The 20,631-nt window shown below is 44.0% G+C and overlaps 1 protein-coding gene across 8 annotated transcripts in view; it reads left to right on the plus strand.

Moving 5' to 3' along the window:
* Positions 1 to 20,631, plus strand: part of CLIP1 (CAP-Gly domain containing linker protein 1) — a 141,349-nt gene that overhangs the window by 9,071 nt on the left and 111,647 nt on the right. For 2 of the 8 annotated variants that reach the window (XM_084819233.1, XM_084819240.1), the window contains exon 1: positions 9,311 to 9,899. The exons of 3 other annotated variants lie outside the window; for them this stretch is intronic. The gene's annotated coding sequence lies outside the window, so the exon portion shown is untranslated. Of the gene's footprint in view, positions 1 to 9,294; positions 9,900 to 10,510; positions 11,167 to 11,194; positions 12,178 to 20,631 lie in introns of those variants that run through there. 3 more of the 8 variants (XM_084819241.1, XM_084819239.1, XM_084819238.1) reach the window with 3 other exon arrangements.

The following is a 20,631-nucleotide window of genomic DNA, read 5'->3' on the forward strand; positions in this document are numbered from 1 at the left end:
GCAGCATGGAGTAGTACTCTTGTTCATAGCTAGAACCCTGCCCTCTCCCAGGATTCTCCATTCAATTTCACATAAGAAGCTGTCTGCCAAGTCAGACCCTTGGCCCATCTAGCCCAGTACTGTTGACAATGACTGGCAGCAGCTCTCTGGCATTTCAGGCAGGATTCCTTCCTTGCCCTACCCTAGATCCCAGCGATCAAACCTGGGACCTTCTTTATTCAAAGCAACTGCTCTACCACTGAGCTACGGCTCTTCTCCAACAGTTCAAGATTCCAGCCACTCCATTCCATTGCCTCCTGTTTTTTATTCCACACGCAGACACAAATGGGGCTAGATTTGGGAGCAAAGGAGCTAACTAACAACTGCTAATGTTTATAAGCCACAGGTTGCATTTACGCTGGCCGGTATGAATGCTCTACCACCTGCCATGCTAGAGAGGAGATCCCATAAGGATTCTTCATTGCAACCTTGTTGTCTCTGTGGTTCAAGGGATTTAGAGACTGTAATACAGGTTTTATTATATTGCAATTTCTATTGGGATATTAGGGGAGAAAGGATTGTTCCTTTTTATCTAAGTTTCTTGGCAAAGACATTCTGTTTTAAGTATCTTACTGTTTAGCTGACACCATTGCTGTAGTTACTGGAAAAGTTGCTAAGTTTTTTCTGTTGCAGTTAAGAGTTAATTTGTTATTTGCTCAGCATGGATGGTACACTTTTTGTATATACATCTTGTTTACCTTTCTTTTTCAATCTGGTCATGGACTGCAATAAACAGATTTGGATTTCAGGAAATAGGGTTGGATACCAATTTGCTCCAGATCAACCACACTGACGTAAGCGGACTTCCCTGCCCCCTCCTTCCCACGGCTGCTCCTCCAGCCCCCTGGAAATTCTACATAGATTGCTTTCCTGGATCTGTCTTTATGTGGAAAATTTATTTATTGCTACTTGGCCTTTTGCCTAAGATCAAGTGTAGTATTTAGTTAGTTCATTTTTGAACATTTAATGAGCAATCCTATGCATGTTTAGACAGAAAAAAGCTGTGCTAGCTGGGGCATGCCAGGAGTTGTAGGCCTTCTTTCTGTGTAAACATGCATGGGATTGTACACTTAGAAGTGCAGCTAGTCTGCATGCAAGTCAGTGGAGCATAAGACTTCTCCAAGCAAATTAATGCGTGATTTGGCCTGGGACGAGGTCTAAGGGGGCAATTTAAGCAGGTTGATCTTTGCTGCAACCTGAGAGGACATGGGGAGGTTGCCAAGAATGGGATAAACTACTTGGTCTGACACTGTGATTATATCACAGTAAGGAACCAGAAGTATATCCATTAAGTAATCATTAATTTTGCATCGGGAGTTGTCGAATAAATCGTTGCAGTCTGGCCAAGGATAGTCAAGATGGCTCCTTGGTGTGTGGGGAAAAAAATATTTTTCTCAACTTGCATTGTGTGGCTGGAACTCTTTAAGAGCAACCTTGCTTAGGAGACCCAAGAAGTAATTTCCCACAGATGCTTGGGAAAAAAGCACTGCACATCAATTCTGCAGGGCAGATTGATGTGTGAGTCAGGGGAGGTAAGGTGAGAGTAAGCAAAAGCTTTTGATTAAGGGACAGGTGAAAGAAGTGAGATTTTTGCTGAACAGAACCTACTTCTTTGTAAACATATAGTGGGATCTTGCCTATTGGGTCAGGCATTGCTGTATTTGTATGAGGAATATAGTCACAGAACTTACTGTCTTTAATTTTTCTTCCAGCTAATTGTGGGAAAGCAATGCTTCAGCAGCACTAAATGTGGAACCTACCTAAGACAGCATGCAGGGGGATGAACTTTGCAGTGGGCTGTGCATCATTTCTCTTTCAAATTTATACCTTGCTTTTATTACTTAATTAGGACACTTAAGACAGCATGTAAGGATTATCTGAAACAAAGAAGGCTGGAGCTGCTTATGTACCTTTTAATGGTGGAAGAGGGAATCTTGGTGGGTACAGGTTTTCATATAGGGCTAAGGAAAGCTTCCCTTCTAGCAGGGGCAGGGAACCTCTTCCAGCTGGAGAGCCAAATTTATTTTTGGAGAAGATCTCTCAGGCCACATTCCAGTGGTGACCAGGGCCAACGCCAAAGGGTTTGGGGCCAAAAATATAAAGAATGCCAGCATATCGTAGCTTAAAGCTCTTACTGTGAGCAACTAAACTTGGAAACAACCAAATGATTGGTGGTTGGAGAGAGGGGTGCAGCCAGGGAAAGGAGGCGGAGCATTCTGAGGAACCCGGGTGGGCTGGATTTGCCCTCCTCCCCTGTGCCTGAGGTTCCCCACTCCTCCTTTATAGGATACCTGTGCATCTGGTTGCACTAAATGGCTACATTAAGGTAGAATCCTTCCATGATGGCATATTGAGTAACAAGCCAAGTATGGACCACTGAGCTGATAAAACATAGTAAAGCAGGGCTTACAGCTGCAAAGAGGTGATCCAGCTCACATCTTAAAAGACGTTGAATGAGTGAATACTGCCTTTTGAAACCCTTTAAAGGAGAAGGCAGAATCCCAGAAAATGTTGTCTTGTCATTGTCACTTAGATCAACTCAGAGGTTAGTGGCAATGTTGCCATTAAGGCTGAGGCATTCTGGTTGATTTCCTCATTTAAATAATAGCTAGGCGGTACATTAGTACATTAATTTACTTAATTATCATCTTGCAAAACATCCTGCATAAGCAGAACATGGGCAAGCCCAAGTCCTGTATTTTTTGAAGACTGTGCCATAAGATGGTAGAAAAATTGTTTATAAGAATTCACCAGTTGTTGACGACAAGTGCCTTGAATAGGTCTCTGGAACATGCCTTCAAAGAGAGCTGCACACTCATTCGCTACCTCCTTTGGCTAAATCAAAGCACTATGATTCCACTGTGAAATTGGCACACAGAGTTAGTTGTACCATCAATAATGTGCATGACCAGCTTCTTCCAGAAAATACTAGATCTTGGATCTGTATAATATAAATGATTGACTGGGTTGTCACACTTGAGTCCTCTGTATTGTCTGCTAGAGATTCTTATTCTGTGGAGAACATGAACGGGAGGGAGCTACTGCATTCATGCCCTACTTGTGGGTTTCCCACAAGCAGCTGGCTGGCCACTGTGTGAACAGAATGCTGGACAAGATGGACCCATCTGATCCAGCATGGCCCTTCTTATGTACTTATAATTAAGACCTTGTATTTCACAAGATGCCTTTTCACTTGCTGCATTAACTATGGCACTGCATGCAGAAGGCAAGAAAGAAAAAAAGGCCACTTCCTGTTGACAGTGTTTTCTTCACGCTTGACAAACTATTACATTTTTATACCGCTTTTCCCCCTTAACATTTTCACAAAGACTTACTACCAAACATTATTGTGTAAGTAAGAATTGCCTCCAGGCAATTAGGCAGAAAAACTGAGCAGAAGTTACACATAAAACAAAGTCAGTCATGTTGGTTCATATTAACATTTCCAAAATCTATGGGCACAGAATACCTTTATTAGGAACTGTGAAATATGCATGAAATTATGGGCAAGCTTTCAAGACCTCCAGATCGCATAATCAGGCAAGAGGTTACAAAAAGTGGAGTGTGGGGAGTGGGAGGAAGAGGAGAAAAAAAGAGGTTGACTTCATGTCGAAGCCATGAAATCAGAATGGTCAGAGACCTGAAACAGAGTGGACTTAAATGGATTAGGTTTTAAAAACAAGTCAGTAGAAGCCAAACTGGGTGGTGGTAGCTATAGGTTGGAAAGACGGTAACCCTAATAGAGTCAAGCTGGTTCTCCCCCCCCCCACACACACAAATTACTTAACAAAAGATATGTGTCAGCTACTAAAAATGTTCCTGGGCCAGTAACTTTTGTTTGCAAGGTTGCCCTGGACTATGTCATTTCCCTGACTTTATGCTAATGTCCTTCTATATTTAATAATCTCGGACAATTAAATGTACTGTATTTTCTCTTGGCTTCTATATACAGTACATGAATTAATTTTAGAAAATAATTTAGGAGTACACCTTTCTATAGACAAGTGGCTATTATGTTCAAGTGGATATTAAGTTTAATAATAATGCTTGGTGCATATGAATGAGAAAAGGCTTGTTGGAGACTATTCACTACTTATTCATGAGATGGTGACCATCTGGAAAGACAAAGCAAATCTCTATCTCAAGTGAAGTTTCCCTAGAATTCTTGCTGATAAACTGATACACGCACTATATTGTGCATCAAAAATAATGTTTTACATTGGCAAGAAATTATTATTCTATAGTGGGGAGTTAAAGCTACCTTGAGTGTTAGGAGAAAAAGTTAAGATTATAGCAACAGTGTCTACATTCATCCATCTACTTGCCTGATTTATATTAGTCTCCCTTTTCCCCCTTTTCTTTTTAAGTACTTTGTCTAAAAAGCACATCGTCAAAGGAGTTGGCAGAAAAAATCTCATGACTGTTTTATTAGGGAGCAGAGGAGGAGGCGCTTTTGAAAGTGGGAGCTCCCTAAACTAGGAATTCCAGCTCTCTAAACTCTTGCCTCTTCTGTTTGAAACAGCTAGCAAAATGGAGAGCAAAACAACAAAGTGGCACCTTTAAGATTTATTGTGGCATAAGAGCAGTCATGTTGCTGCCGTTGCTGTGGGGCTTGTGGTGGTGGGGACCCCATACTATTAACAGGCTGCCCTCAGTCAATTTCACAGCAAGAGGGGACAAGGGGTTGGCTGGTGTGTATATCTGCATAAAGTGCAAGATGAGAAATTTAACGGCCATGTGGCTATGGAGGATAAAGAGCCGCTCCCCTTTTATCAGTAACCGTGGTTCTTCCACTGTTGCTGTATTTCCAACTATTGTCTTCCTCTGAAACTGCTCATTGAGGGCAGATCTGCCTTTTCACCATCACTTCTGTTAAAAATAAATAAAGGGCATCTTGAGTCTACTCATCGTGTGTACTGTAAAGTTTAATAAGATTAAAGCATCCATTAAGAAAATAACATCATCAGCCTGGAACCATCTTAGTCTGTAGTAGAAAAAGGCTGTATGAGTGTGGAGGGAGTTAATATTTTTTTACCGCCCCAGTTGTGGCTTAATGTGACTTGGGTTTTCATGCAGACGACTGAATTGTTCATGCTATAATTCATTGTGGCATATAACAGCTTATGCCACCCTCTGTAAACCAGTGACATAGCCAGTTTTGTCATTTTATCCCATGATGTTATCTATCTTGTTCTGTAGCACTTGTTTCTTTTTGAAACATGCATGTGGGAAATTGGGCTGATGATCCTCCTGCTAACTTCTCCCTAAAGAACCAGGTATAATTCTGCAGCTGGCTAAGTCTACCTCTAAACGTGTGTGTGTGTGTGTGTGTCCTGGTGCCTCACCCATACAACCATACTGTTTTCTGCAAACAAATGTGCCCTGTCCCCTATTATGTGCAGTTAATCACTTGTCTTAGGCTGTAATTCTATCTACGCTAGCTTGTGAGTAAACCCCATACAACTCAGTGGGACCTATTTCTGAGTAAACATGCACAGGGTTGCACTTTGAACCTGCGTGTAGTGGCGATGTGCTGTTGAATTCAGTAGGATGTGCTTAGAGTTAGTTGTTTGTGAAAACAGCCGAAGATAATGGTTTTTTTTAGAAGAAACAAAGCAGAAAGATAAATAAAAGCTCCAATTGAAACAGTAGGTTGGTTATGCAGTGGAACTGATGAGCCGATGTCTAAAAGGATTACACAAACTTTTGGAGGATAAAAACAACAAAGAATCTTGTGGTATATTAAAGATGAACACGTTTATTTTCGCATAAGCATTTGTGGACCTTAGTCCACTTCATCAGATGCTTATACCAGAATAAATTACTTAATCTTTTGCTGCAATAGATTAACATGGCTACCCCTCTGGAAATTGGAGGCAGTGTGAACCAGAATACCAGTTGCTGGGGAACACGGGGGTGCTATTCCGCTCATGTCTTGTTTGTGGGCTTCCTGTAGGCAACTGGCCACCATGGGAACAAAATGTTGGATTAGATAGGCCTTCAGTCTAATCCAGCATGGCTCTTTAAAGAACAGAAACAAATTGCTGCCCTGGCATTGCAGAGCTGAAAGGCAGTGCACTCTTCCATCAGCCAGGGGACTAAAGAGGGTCACTGGGACGCTCCACTCCCTGCCTCCCAGGAAGATCATCCTGGTCCCATCCATCAGCCAGAGAAGAGAGGCTGCAGGGAGCTGGCTTCCCTCCTTGCTGCAAGAAATAACATTATTTCTGTGTTTATAGGCTGCCTGTCAGCACTTTCTAAGAACTAGTGCCTGAGGCAGCAATCCTATACAGACTTACCTGGGAGTAAGACTAATTGAACTCAATGGGACTTACTTCTGAGTAGATATTTATAGGATTGAATTTGCTTTTTTCCTCCTCCCTCCCAGTCTTTTTTCCTTTTGTGCCCTGTCTTTTAGATTATAAGGAGATTATGAGAGCCAGTGTGGTGTAGTGGCAAAAGTGTTGGGCTAAGAGCTGGGAGATCCGGGTTCTAGTCCCCACTCGGCCATGGAAGCTCACTGGGTGACTTTGGGCCAGTCACAGACTCTCAGCCCAACCCACCTCACAGGGTTGTTGTTGTGAGGATAAAATGGAGAGGAGGAGGATAATGTAAGCCGCCTTGGGTTCCTTGCAAGAGGAAAAAAGGCGGGGTATAAATGCAATAAATAAATAAATAAATAAGGCTATCATATTATTTCTGTTAGGCTTCTCTGGGACCCTTCTGTTTTGTTTTCGGCTGAAGAGCAGGTTAGTAATGCTTCCAATAATAATACAAAGGAAAAGTGATAGAGAAGTAATGCATGTTAGAAAGAGGGCAGAACATGAGAATAAGGCTGCAATCCTTATTTTTGTCCCGTTGTCCCTATCTTCAAAAAGGGTAAAAAGGAGGAACCTGGGAACTACAGACCAGTCAGTCTGACATCAATCCCTGGGAAAATTCTGGAGCAGATCATAAAGCAATCCATCTGGAAGCACCTTGACAACAATGCCGTGATTACTCGAAGCCAACATGGATTTGTCAAAAACAAGTCCTGCCAGACAAATCTGATCTCATTTTTTGATCAAGTCACCTCCCTTGTAGACCGTGGGAATGCTGTAGACATCATATACCTCGACTTCAGCAAAGCTTTCGACAAAGTGCCCCATGATATCCTGATGAGCAAACTAGCTCAAAGTGGGCTAGATGAAACAACGATCTGGTGGATCCACAATTGGCTACAGAATCGGACTCCAAGAGTGCTTATGAATGGGACCTTCTCAAACTGGGGAGAGGTAACGAGTGGGGTACTGCAGGGCTCAGTCCTGGGCCCAGTGCTCTTCAACATTTTTATTAATGACTTGGAGGAGGAGGTGCAGGGAATGCTGATCAAATTTGCAGATGACACAAAATTGGGAGGGATAGCTAATACTTTGGAAGACAGAAACAAAATTCAAAGTGATCTGGATAGACTGGAGCGCTGGGCAGAAAACAACAGAATGGCATTGAATAGGGACAAATGCCAAGTTCTGCACCTAGGAAAAAGAAACCAAATGCACAGTTACAAGATGTGGGATAAGTGGCTCAACCACACTACGAGCGAGAAGGATCTTGGAATTGTTGTCGATCACAAGCTGAAGATGAGCCAACAATGTGATGTGGCTGCAAAAAAGGCCAATGCTCTTTTGGGCTGCATTCATAGAAGCATCGCTTCCAAATCCCGGGAAGTACTAGTTCCCCTCTACTCAGCACTGGTTAGGCCTCATCTGGAGTACTGTGTCCAGTTCTGGGCACCACACTTGAAGAAGGATGCAGACAAACTGGAGAGGGTTCAGAGGAGGGCAACAAAGATGATCAGGGGACTGGAAACAAAGCCCTATGAAGAGAGACTGAAAGAACGGGGCATGTTTAGCCTTGAGAAGAGAAGACTGAGGGGAGATATGATAGCACCCTTCAAGTACTTGAAAGGTTGTCACAGAGAAGAAGGCCAGGATCTCTTCTTGATCATCCCAGAGTGCAGGACACGGAATAATGGGCTCAAGTTACAGGAAGCCAGATTCCAGCTGAACATCAGGAAAAACGTCCTGAGTGTCAGAGCAATACGACAATGGAACCAATTCCCTGGGGAGGTGGTGGGCTCTCCCACACTGGAGGCGTTCAAGACGAGGCTGGACAGCCATTTGTCAGGGATGCTCTGACTTGGATTCCTGCATTGAGCAGGGGGTTGGACTCGATGGCCTTGTAGGCCCCTTCCAACCCTACTATTCTATGATTCTATGAATCCTATAATCACTTACCTGAGAGTAAGCCCCATTGAATGGAGTGGACTTACATTTGAGCAGGCATGTATAGAATTGCATTGTAAGGCTTTAATCCTTCTGCATAATTATTTGGGAGCAATGGTGTGGCTACGGCTGGAACTTGGGGCAAAAGTGCAGCCTCCTCTCCCCCCCCCCCCACAACTGACCACCCAGAGGGCCATTTTATTCTTGGAGTCATGATGGTGCTATGGTTTAAATGAGCGTAAAATGCAAAACTGCACATGCTCAGGGTATTTTTATTTTTTAAATTTGGGTTGGCAAACATTCTAATATATCAGGAATGTAGAAGCAGTAGTAAAGCATGGAATTGGGGATTGGGGGAAGATAAATGCTGTGTGCTTCACAAATGAAGTAATACATATAAAGTGCAATCCTATGTATGTTTAGACAGAAAAAAGTCCTTCAACTCCCAGTTGTAGGACTTTTTTCAGTTTGAACATGCATAGGATTGCAGCCATAGCCATCTAAAAGGATGGGTGGACACAAGACCATTAAGTCCAGGGTCTAAAATTACCGAGGTCCACCACTGTTTGGGAATAAACTACACTACACTAACAAGAGCACAGTCCTATACACGTCTACTCAGACCTAAACTCCATTGTGTTCAATGGGGCTTATTTCTGGGTAAGTGTGCAGGTATACAGGCTTGCATTCTCAGAGAGACCCCCTTTTGAGCTAGATGGCTGGGATGCAAATGACCCTGCATTGAGCAGGGGGTTGGACTCGATGGGCTTGTAGGCCCCTTCCAACCCTACTATTCTATTTTTCTATGAATGAATAAAAATAACGGGGGGGGGGAATATGAGAAGAGGAAAGACTTTCCACTGAAAGCAACTTTCATCTTGGTTACTACTTTGGTTTTATTCTATTTTAAACTCACAGGGTAAAATCCAACGTAAGCCCTACTTGGAGTCGACCCATTGAAATGAATTTGACTCAAGTTAATCGTGGCTAACTTAAGTCCCGTGCATTTCAACACGCCTCCTCTTAAGTGGGGCTTATGTCGGATTTTACCCATGGTTTTATATTATGATTTGCTACTACGTTTACTGTATTTCGTAGTTTAAAGCTTTGCCCTGTAAACCGCCCAGAGAGCGTCGGCTAATGTAATGAGAAATGTAACTAATTCAGCAAGCAAGCAAGCAAGCGGCCACGTTTAGGAGGAAAGGGGTGAATAAAGGCATGAATAAAAATGAAAAGGGCAGCAGCAGCGAAAGGGGGCTCGATAGGCCGCGCGTGGCGTGAGCGGTGCGTGTCTTCATGAGGAAAGCGTGAGGGGGAAAGGGACGTCTGAGGAGGAGGAGAGAGGGAAACAAAAGGAAGGCAGGAGAGGGACGAGGAGCGGCGGCGGCTCCTCCAGGCGGCCGGGCCGGCGTCGGGGCTGGGCGTGCTGCAGTCTCCGCCTCCCCCCGAGCCCGCTCAGCCGCGGTCGGCTGCTGCTTCTTTCTCTTCCCGCCCTTCGAAGCCGGGGAGGGACGAGAAAGGAGGCGCCGCCGGAGCTGCCCGCGGCGACGCCGCCACTGAGGGGAAGGCGGCGGCGCTGAAGGAGACCCGGCGACGGTGAGGCGGAAGGGCGGGAACGGCTGCCCCCGGCCCTCGCGTGCTGCCCGACTAGGCCGCGGCGCTCAGCCCTGAGGGGCCGTTGTGCGCGGCGCCCCTGCCCGGGCGAGACCGGCGGCGTTCCTCCGGCTCGCTGCGACCACGTCTGGGCTCCGGCGGAGGGGAGGGGAGGGGAGGGGAGGGGAGGGGAGGGGGCCTACTGTGGGGAGGGGTCTCTGTTTGACAGGGGGTAAAGCTTAAGAAAAAAAATAGGGGCTGGGGGGGAGTCTGGATGCCTGCTCAAGCTTGGGTCACCCCTTTAAATACGGGGTGCCCGTACCCTTGTTTTCCACATTTGGGGTGCGGGGGGAGCGCCTTGCTTTGTGTCAGCTTGGAACGACCCCAGGCTGTTTCCCCTCCCCCCAAATTAGGGGGGTATTTAAGTATAAGAGGGCCCTGTATTTTAAGTTGGGGGATCTATCCCCCCCCCTTGCTTCCTACATGTGGGTGGGTGGGTGGGTGCTTCGCTTCGCTTCGCTTTGTCAGCGGAGAATGACGGGGTGGTTTTTGGAGGAGGGGAGAGTTGCGTTGAGGGGGACATAAACCAGTGTTGGGGAATGCGGGGGGGGGACGACGACGGACTTGTTATTTGTGACACACAAACGCAACATCGTTTTGCATTTTTTGGTTCTTGGGGGTGATGATTTCGGTTGCACGATTTGAGAGTGCGGTCTTAGGTGTACCTTCCCAACCCAATTTTAGAGATGAGGTGTTAGAGGGGGGATATCCGTCTGTCTATATATATCTGTATCTGCTGTATACATAATGACATGCTTGGATTCGGGGAAGTGTCGGAGTCTGTCTGGGCCCCCGTTTCTCCACCTTTTGAACAGCCCTCTTTGTGCTTTGTCAAGGTGGAATGATAATTGTGTGTGCAGTGCTGGTGTTGGGCTGTTCTTTGGCAGGGATAACAGGGATTTGGGGGGATCTATACCCCCTTTTTGTGGCTGGGATATTGTATTGGGCTGTGTGATCAGTCAGGTTTTGTGGGGGGTGCGTAACCTGTTCATTTTGCAGCTTGGGGAGTTGTGCTTTATGAAGGCAAAAGTGATCGTTTATTGGAGGGTGGTCTGCTTTCTAGCTTGGACTGTATTTGGTCTGTCAGATTGGGCTGACAAAGATCCACAGCGCTGTCTTTCAGGTGGCAGTTAAAGGCAATCTCTGCCTTGGGTTAAAGGGTTAGTTTCTGGGTGGTGCGGGAGAGACTACACTACTTCGACAAGCTTGGGTGAGTGAGTGGACTTTGGGGTGTGTCGTATTTCAACTGACTTTGGGTGTCTCCCTTTTTTATATTCTTGGGTGAATTTGTTAGTGTGTCTGTGGAGTCTAGTTATGTATTGCAGCTGCATGGTGGTGGTGACGGTGGAGGGGCAGTTGGAGGCTGGAGTCTGTTTGTCAAGATAATAGGATGATGAAAGGTAGTGAGGGGTGGTTGAGCCTAGCTCTGGTCAGTGCATCTGGTTCTTATCTGGAGTGCCCATGCAGTGCCCCTTTGCCAAAGTATGGTATTGTTCTTCGTGAACATAAAGGAGATTGAAGGAAAGTGTTGTTGTTGTTGTTGTTTTTAAATCAACATACATGTGCATGTGGAAAGTTAGGGGGTTCAAAGCTAACTTCTCCCTCTCAGTCTGCCATCCTGAGGGTGGGAAGACTGGTGTTGAGCTCTTCAGATTTGGCAGAAAGAGACAAAACTTGTCTTGGGGTATCCTTTCTCTTTTCATAGAATTGTGAGGAACATAAGGGTCACTGTGGGGTGGAGGGTGAGTTGGAAAATCTGTCGGCATTCTAATTGAGTCACACAGACTGTGCTAAGTCATCTGATCTGCTATTGCCTAGGGTGACAGCAGCAGGTTTCACTGGTAACCAGGCAGCAATCCTGCCTGAGAGGGAGAGACAGACAACACAGGTAGATCTGCGCTGAGAGACCGAGGTCATCCACCTAACAATAGAGCACCTTAAAAGTATTTTATTGAGACTACTGCTGTTAGAAACAAAGGTGCTTTTTCCTAGATCGCCTTCTGACACAAAAGCACTTGTAAACTAACAGTCAGGCAGTTCCATTTGAACTGGGTGGAGGGATGCAGCAATCAACTGGTGTGCAATCTGCTGCATGACATCAGTGGTAGGGTGGAAACATGATTGGCCAAAGGGAAGAGAATAAATCGCTACTTCCTGCCACGAGTGTTAAGAGATTATGAATGTCCTTGTAGAGCTGCTAAGAATCTCTACGACCTTACAGGTATAGGATCCTGAATTATATACACCCTGATTGCAAGAAGTAGGATGTCTAGACTGATAAGTTACACTTGCATTATTTGTCAGATACTTTGTGTTTCTTATTAGTGACTGACTTCTCAATTTTCACTTTCTCTTTAAGCTATTTACTTCTGCTTGGTCTGTGAGGTGTGCGTGTATGTGTGTGAGTGTGCAAAGTACAGATACCACATCACTGGTACTTTACTGTGTTGGTTGGGCAGCTGGATAAAATAGGCCCTTTTGAATCTAGTATATGTTTTAATATGTTGATTAAAAAAAAATAAGTTGCCCATATGCCTTAGTGCTTAAAAACTGACTAAACATTAGGAGAGCAGCATGATTCTCCCTCACTCTTGTGCATGCTACAAATAAGTTTCTTTGTGCCCTTGTATATAAAGCGTGAAAATACCTTTTGTGTAAGGGAAGGATATTGAAGATATTTATGAGCAAAAGGTTTGTGATGAAGTTCAAGTATGTGTTGTGCTTTGTGCTTTTGAGATAGGGTGGTTCTACAGTGCTTTAGCATCTCTGTGATTTTTAAAAGTACAATATGCATCATGTGAACCAAATTTTAGCAAGTAGTACTTGCAGTGTAAGAGGAGAAGTAGAGTCTTCGGTACATAAATGTAGGCAAAAGATACTGTGTTCTACCATCCTGTAAATGTATAAAGAGAGAGTGAGTTATAAAGCTGGGGGGGGGGGTGAGTGAGGCAGAGAGCACATGTAATACATGTTTTGTTCCTGATCCAGATTGAAATAGAATTGCAGGTTACATAAAACAGAAGTACATTGAATAGTGTTTCTGTTATATTTCCTGTTAATAACATGGTATTTTAATCTTTGCAATCTGCAAGTATTTAACAGCTGTCAGATCCCTGGAAATATAACAGAAATTTTGATGTTCCCCAGTGGAAGAGCGAGTAGGGAGACTTGGGGCTTCACTTCTTTAAAATGGCTTTGTTCTCCTGCTGTAGGAAGGGTTTCCTCTGTTTAGTAGTACCATCCTATACCTTGTAAACTAATGGCAAAATGGCTGCCCAAGCTGTTTATTAAATTGCTGTTACTTTCCCAAACAGCATCACGTGTATAGCTTTTCATTTTAAAAACAAAGGAGGATCACTCTGGTGCTCTACAAGGAGTTACCAGTTCTATTATTCAGAAATAAAGTGTGGAAATAAGGGGATAACTATGATATCAGTGAAACCATGATGCTGTAGAATAAGGGATGGTTGCCAGTCCTAAGTAGCCTCCTGATCAAGGCATGCTTTTGTTTGCCTGTGCCAGGGTTCAAGGGATATCTTGCTCATAACTGGCACTTCTTGTTTGGATTTTGTTTCTTTAACTCAGGTAAATAAAGAGAGATAGTTGACTTAGGTTTCCTAAATTGCCAGACTGAAGAAATCCTTCAAAATCAGGGATGGAGAATCTCTAGCCAGCAGGCCAGATATGGCCCACGGGGGTTCCCCATCCAGCTTTTTCCCCACTCCCTACCCCCCCCCTCTTCTAGCAGATAAAAACGCTTTATCTCCATCCAGCTGCTGATTGGAGATAAGAGCTTTTATCCTGCAAGAGAGAGCGGGTAGGGCCTGGGGAGAAAACTGTGGAGTGATTCTATTATGCTTCTTTCTGAGGCTTATCCTGCTTACTTGTGAGTAGACATGCTACTCATGCTTTCTTCTGATTAGTCATTCAAAGGCTTGGTATTTGGATGCTATTTGAAGGTGCTGCTGAGTGATTCTGGAGTGAATCCTGCTTTCTTCTGAGTAGGTATGTAGAAGCCTTGTCCTACTTCCTTCTGAGTTGGCTTAAAATCAGTGGTAATCACATTTTGGCCACACCCGCTCTGCCTTTGACCATACCCACAGATAGAATGTGGGACCCTAGATTGGAATTCAGCTCGTGGCCTGAAAAAGGTTCCCCACCCCTGATCTAAATAAACATTACACAATATTTGCAAGCCTGGGATTAATGTAACCAAAGGCATTCTAAGCTTTGTGTTTTCTGTATCATTCATCTAACCATTACAATTTGGGATGTGAGAGGCCGACTAGGGTTCTATCTACTTTGTCTCATCCTAGAGTCCACTTGGGAGAAACCCTTTGTCGTGGAATATTGCACAGTTCAATCCTTGATTTGGCAAATGCATTTACATGAGTGTAGGGTTTTGTAAATAAAGCCAAGCCCTTGAATGTACATGGAGTCACATTTGCATGAACTGTGTGTGTGTGTGTGTGTATTTCTTGGGACTGGTAGACTGAGTGCTGACACGGGGACTCTGAGCTCCACCCCTCCCTACTAGTGTTGATGATATACTGCATTTCCCAATAAGTGGTAATGCAGGTCTTGTAACTCCTGATGACGGCATTATGGCACATGACAGCAGAATGGTGGGAACAGTATTCCTGTTGCATGATTGACATTCTTCCTTTTATTGTACTCATTTTTTCGAACAAGAAAAGTGCCATTAAGAAACACTGAAACATGTTGGCTTCTGATACATCAGGACAAGGGCAGTCTGACTTCACTCCTGTGTGGTATACTTTTTACAAGAGCCAGTGTGGTGTAGTGGCTAGAGTGTTGGACTGGGAGCCCAGCGATCTGGGTTCTAGTCCCCACTCAGCCATGGAAGCCCACTGGGTGATTTTGGGCCAGTCACAGACTCTCAGCCCAACCTACCTCACAGGGTTGTGTGAGGGTAAAATGGAGAGGAGGAGGATCATGTAAGCCGCCTTGGGTTCCTTGCAACAGGAAAAAAGGCAGGATATAAATGCAATAAATAAATAAATAAATAAATACTAGAATCCCTGTAGTCAACAGTATATTTTAAATTTTGCAAAGCAACAGTGTGCAGAGGTCAAGAGTCAGGATTTTCTGAACAGCCAAGACATAAGTAACCTGATACTCAACTGATCTTGAGTGTACATTCTTGTAAAAGAACATCAGAAGTGCCTCAGACTTAAGGCTGTCCTAGTCCCAGCATTCTTTGCAAGAATTCCAGCAGCCATTAGGTGCTCTGTGGTCCATTAGTGGACCATGGTCTACCTTCTGCATTAGGTGATGTTCCTGGAGGAGATTAAAAGCCATAGGTAAAATGTCAAGAAATATGAACCTCCCACTCTCCTATACAGATACCAGAGGGGGTGCACATTAAAAGTATTCATGTATAAACAAGGCTTGAGGTGGGGAAAAGGGCATTTTTGGCACCATTTGTTTCTAATTTACTTGAGTCTTCCTTGGGGGTTTTTATTACAAGCAATGAGCTAATGCAAATGAAGACTTAGTGCACATGCCAAGAAATGTCAAAATGGCTAGTCTTCTCTCAGAATATGCACCAGCTGAACAATTTGTCTCCTCTTATGCTGTTCCTTGTATTCTGTTTGGGAGTGGCTGAGGAAAAAGCATTGTCTTGGCTCCCCATCAGCAAGGTTGTCATAGGGCTTTGCACCTTCTTTCTCTCCCTTTTACTTAGGTACCGTGCTTTAAAGACCAGGATTAAATGTACATCTTTGTTGTTAATTTTAAGATGTCAGCGTTCCAGTGCCTGGGAATTGGCAGAGAGAGGTGTGTGTGACTCATGAAAACCACCTATGTTTATACCCTTGGCGTTCCTGTGGGGAGTATTTGCTAAGTCTTTGGGAACCGTATTGGGTTAACATGTTTCCAGCTGCCTCAGCTGAAGGAAGGGTTTTGGTATTTCAATGAAGTGTGTTTATAGCACATTGGCAATGATCTCAGCTTTTCTGAGATATATTTTCAGCTACTAGGGGAGTTAACTGTGAACCACCACCTAGCTTCCTTGTTAACAGCATCTTGGGAGACAGCATTGTTCTTCATGCTAGTTCCATATAAGTTTCAGTTAAAGGGGCTTGGATGTAGAGCAGAAGGAAATCCAGAAGGCAGTAAAACACTAGTCCACTGCATTTTTTCCTTTCTTCACCCTTATTAGCTGCTTCAAGTTCTAATTAACTTGGTTGCTTGCTCTGCGTTTTGAGCAGTTCCTGACATGTTCTGAATACTTCCATAAAATTGCACAGGAATATTAAATTAGAAACAGAAATTATAGATTCAAAGGGAGCTTGAAGGTTGCCCAGGAATTAGAGAATTTCCACTTCTAATGTTTTAGGGGACTTATTTCTTCCCTGTACCTAACTCTGAGAAATCTGGATCTGGTATGAGGGGTGGGTGCTATTTTTTCATTGTGCAGAGTGTTTTATAGGGACAAGAATGGGAGCTAGTGTAAAGATTGGAGCTCCTTAGTTACCTTATTGGTAGAATATGTTCTTAAAACTAACAAGGAGAAGGCTTTAGAGTTGTCTGGAGATGAGTCTATAGGGTTACCATCCTGTCTTGCCACCTTCCAGAGGGGTAGCCATGTTAGTCTGTTGCAGCAAAAAATAGTCTTGCAGCACCTGAAAGACTACAAAAGACATGCACTTGATGAAATAGACTCTAGTTCACAAAAGCTTATGCCATAATGCATTTTTAGTCTTTAAAATGCTACAAGATTCTTTGTTTTTATACTGTCTTTCAGCGGCTTTCAGGTGCACATTCTTCATATACTAAGTTGGCTGAAATGTTAAAGCAGATTACTTTCTTTTAATTTGACCCCTTCTCATTGGCCTGAAGGCTGTATTAGAATAAAAATTTCTTCTGAAAATAGCCATCTCCTGCTTGGCTCCTTCATTTTCTGTTACATCAGTTTGAAGCATAGTGAGCATGGGGTTTCCCCACATGGCACTTTCATCTTGCGATTGAGATTGGTTCCTCACGGAACCTTGAGGGTCCTTTACATAATGTCATCACTGTCCAGCGCCTCTCCTGTGGTTTCCTACCATTTCTGCAGCTTAATTTGAAACAGAAATAATGAACTAATGAAAAACTGGTTTGGATTTGTCCGTGTAAAGAGGAAGTGGTGCTATAACAACAGCGCCATCCAGTGGCTGTATAATGAAACAGAACTCACAGATAAAGGGGAAAAGTGGGGAGAGTGCATGTAAAGGGCCGATCGTAATCCTGCGAAGAATCCCGAGGCAGAAGTCCTGGTAAAATTGCGGGATAAAAAGCCTCTTTATGGAGAAGCCAATGATCTTACTTATATGTATTCCATTCTTAGATATGCAAAGTTGGATTGTTCTTAGGATTTGAATGCCCTATATTCACCATTAACTATTTTAATTGTGAAACGCTCATTAGAAATTCAAGGTTGTAATAGAGACCAGGCATCCCAACATCTTAGGGTGCTTCCAGGTGAGGCTTTTATTGTGCAGTCTTTCTGCCTCATTCACAGTATTTTGCCTCTTCCATTTGTAACCCTCCTTGTTTTCACGCCACTTTCTCCATCTTTTTTCTTACCACAAACAATCGGTTAAAGGAGGGAAAGATGGAATAGCTGCATTTGATTGGTAGTGGTATGAACTGTCCACCTGGAAGCACCCTTAGTTCCTGTCTTTACTCAGTGTACTTAGCAAAGGGCAGTGTAAACAGATTTTTTAATGATCCTCCTGTACCTTAGAACTCCCCTTCATGGATCACTGCCTTGTTGTGGCGAAGGGGCTTGCATAACTCAGTGAAGCCATAAGCTATGCCGTGCAGGGCCACCCAAGACGGACAGGTCATGGCAGAGAGTTCTGACAAAATGTGGTCCACTAGAGAAGGAAATGGCAACCCACTCCAGTATTCTTGCCAAGAAAACCCCATGGAACGTATCACAAGGCTAAAAGATATGATGCCAGAAGATGAGCCCCTCAGGTCGGAAGGTGTCCAATATACTACTGGGGAAGAGCAGAGGGCATTTCCAAGTAGCGCCAGAAAGAGTGAAGCGGCTGGGCCAAAGCCGAAAGGACACTCAGCTGTGGATGTGTCTGGTGGTGAAAAGAAAGTCTGATGCTGTAAAGAACAATATTGTTTAGGAACCTGGAATGTAAGATCAATGAATCAAGGTAAGCTGGAGGTGGTCAAACATGAGATGGCAAGATTGAACATCGACATCTTGGGAATCAGCGCACTAAAATGGACAGGCATGGGCGAATTTAATTCAGGTGACCATCATATCTACTATTGTGGGCAAGAATCCCTTAGAAGAAATGGAGTAGCACTCATAGTCAACAAAAGGGTGGGAAAAGCAGTACTGGGGTACAATCTCAAAAACGATAGAATGATCTCAGTACGACTCCAAGGCAAACCATTCAACATCACAGTAATTCAAGGCTATGCCCCAACCACTGATGCCGAAGAAGCTGAGGTTGATCGGTTCTATGGAGACCTACAACACCTTCTAGAACTAACACCAAAAAAAGATGTCCTTTTCATCATAGGGGATTGGAATGCTAAAGTAGGAAGTCAAGAAATCACCGGGATTACAGGCAGGCATGGCCTTGGTGTACAAAATGAAGCAGGACAAAGGCTAATAGAGTTTTGCCAAGAGAACATGCTGATCATAGCAAACACTCTTTTCCAACAGCACAAGAGGTGACTCTACACATGGACATGACCAGATGGTCAATATCGAAATCAGATTGATTATGTCTTTTGCAGCCAAAGATGGAGAAGCTCTATACAGTCAGTCAAAACAAGACCTGGAGCTGACTGTGGCTCAGATCATGAGCTTATTGTTGCAAAATTTCAGCTTAAATTGAAGAACGTAGGGAAAACCACTAAACCATTCCGGTATGGCTTAAATCATATCCCTTATGAATATACAGTGGAGGTGAGGAATAGATTTCAGGGATTAGACCTGATAGACAGAGTGCCTGAGGAACTATGGACAGAGGTCCGTAACATTGTTCAGGAGGCAGCAACTCAATCCATCCCAAAGAAAAAGAAATGCAAGAAAGCCAAGTGGCTGTCTGATGAGGCTTTACAAGTAGCTGAGGAAAGAAGGGAAGCGAAAAGCAAGGGAGAAAGGGGAAGATATATCCAACTGAATGCAGATTTCCAGAGAATAGCCAGGAGAGACAAGAAGGCCTTCTTAAATGAACAATGCAAAGAAATTGAGGAAAGCAATAGAATGGGAAAGACTAGAGATCTCAAGAAAATTGGAGATCTCAAGGGAACGTTTTGTGCAAAGACAGGCGTGATAAAGGACAAAGAAGGCAGGGACCTAAAAGAAGCAGATGAGATTAAGAAGAGGTGGCAAGAATACACAGGAGAACTATACAGGGAAGATCTGAATGTCCCTGATAGCCATGATAGTGCAGTCACTGAACTTGAGCCGGACATCCTCAAGAGTGAAGTCAAGTGGGCCTTAGGAAGCATTAGTAACAACAAAGCTAGCGGAGATGACAGTATTCCAGCTGAGTTATTTAAAATCCTAAAAGATGATGCTGTTAAAGTGCTGCATTCAATATGCTAAGAAATTTGGAATGCTCAACAGTGGCCACAAGACTGGAAAAGGTCAGTTTACATTCCAATTCCAAAGAAGGGCAACGCCAAAGAGTGTTCAAACTACCGCACCATTGCACTCATTTCACATGCCAGCAAGGTGATGCTCAAAATCCTACAAGCTAGGCTTCAGCAGTATGCGAACCGAGAACTACCAGAAGTACAAGCTGGATTCCGAAGAGGCAGAGGAACTAGAGATCAAATGGCCAACATTCGCTGGATCATGGAGAAAGAAGGAGAATTCCAGAAAAACGTCTATTTCTGCTTCATTGACTACTCTAAAGCCTTTGATTGTGTGGATCACAACAAACTGTGGCAAATTCTTGAAGTGATGGGAGTACCAGACCACCTTACCTGTCTCCTGAGAAACTTGTACGAGGGTCAAGAAGCAACAGTAAGAACCAGACATGGAACAACCGATTGGTTCAAACTTGGGAAAGGAGTACGACAAGGCTGCATATTGTCGCCCTGCTTATTTAACTTATATGCAGAGTACATCATGAGAAACGCCGGGTTGGATGACCCACAGGTCGGAATTAAGATTGCTAGGAGAATTATCAACAACCTCAGATACGCAGATGATACCACCCTAATGGCAGAAAGCGAAGAAGATCTAAAGAACCTCTTGTTGAGGGTGAGGGAGGAGAGTGCCAAAGCTGGTTTGAAACTCAACATTAAAAAAACTAAGATCATGGCCTCTGTCCCCATCACTTCCTGGCATATAGAAGGGGAAGAAATGGAATCAGTGACAGATGTTATTTTCTTGGGCTCCAAGATCACCACAGACGGTGACTGTAGCCATGAAATTAAAAGATGCTTGCTCCTTGGGAGGAAAGCAATGAATATGGACTTGAGCACGCTCCGGGAGAGAGCGCAGGACAGGAAGGCCTGGCGTGCTATGGTCCATGGGGTCACGAAGAGTCGGACACGACTGAACGACTGAACAACAACACCCTTAGAATTGTATACAGAACACACCATAGGAGGTAACATCTACATGCTGAGCACATGGCAAGAATGGGCATCCTGTTTCCCAAGTAGGAGACTGAAAGTCCTA

The sequence above is a fragment of the Heloderma suspectum genome, chromosome 13, assembly GCF_057233095.1.
Source record: "Heloderma suspectum isolate Gila_16-S chromosome 13, 16-S_ref, whole genome shotgun sequence".
Taxonomy (NCBI): domain Eukaryota; kingdom Metazoa; phylum Chordata; class Lepidosauria; order Squamata; family Helodermatidae; genus Heloderma; species Heloderma suspectum.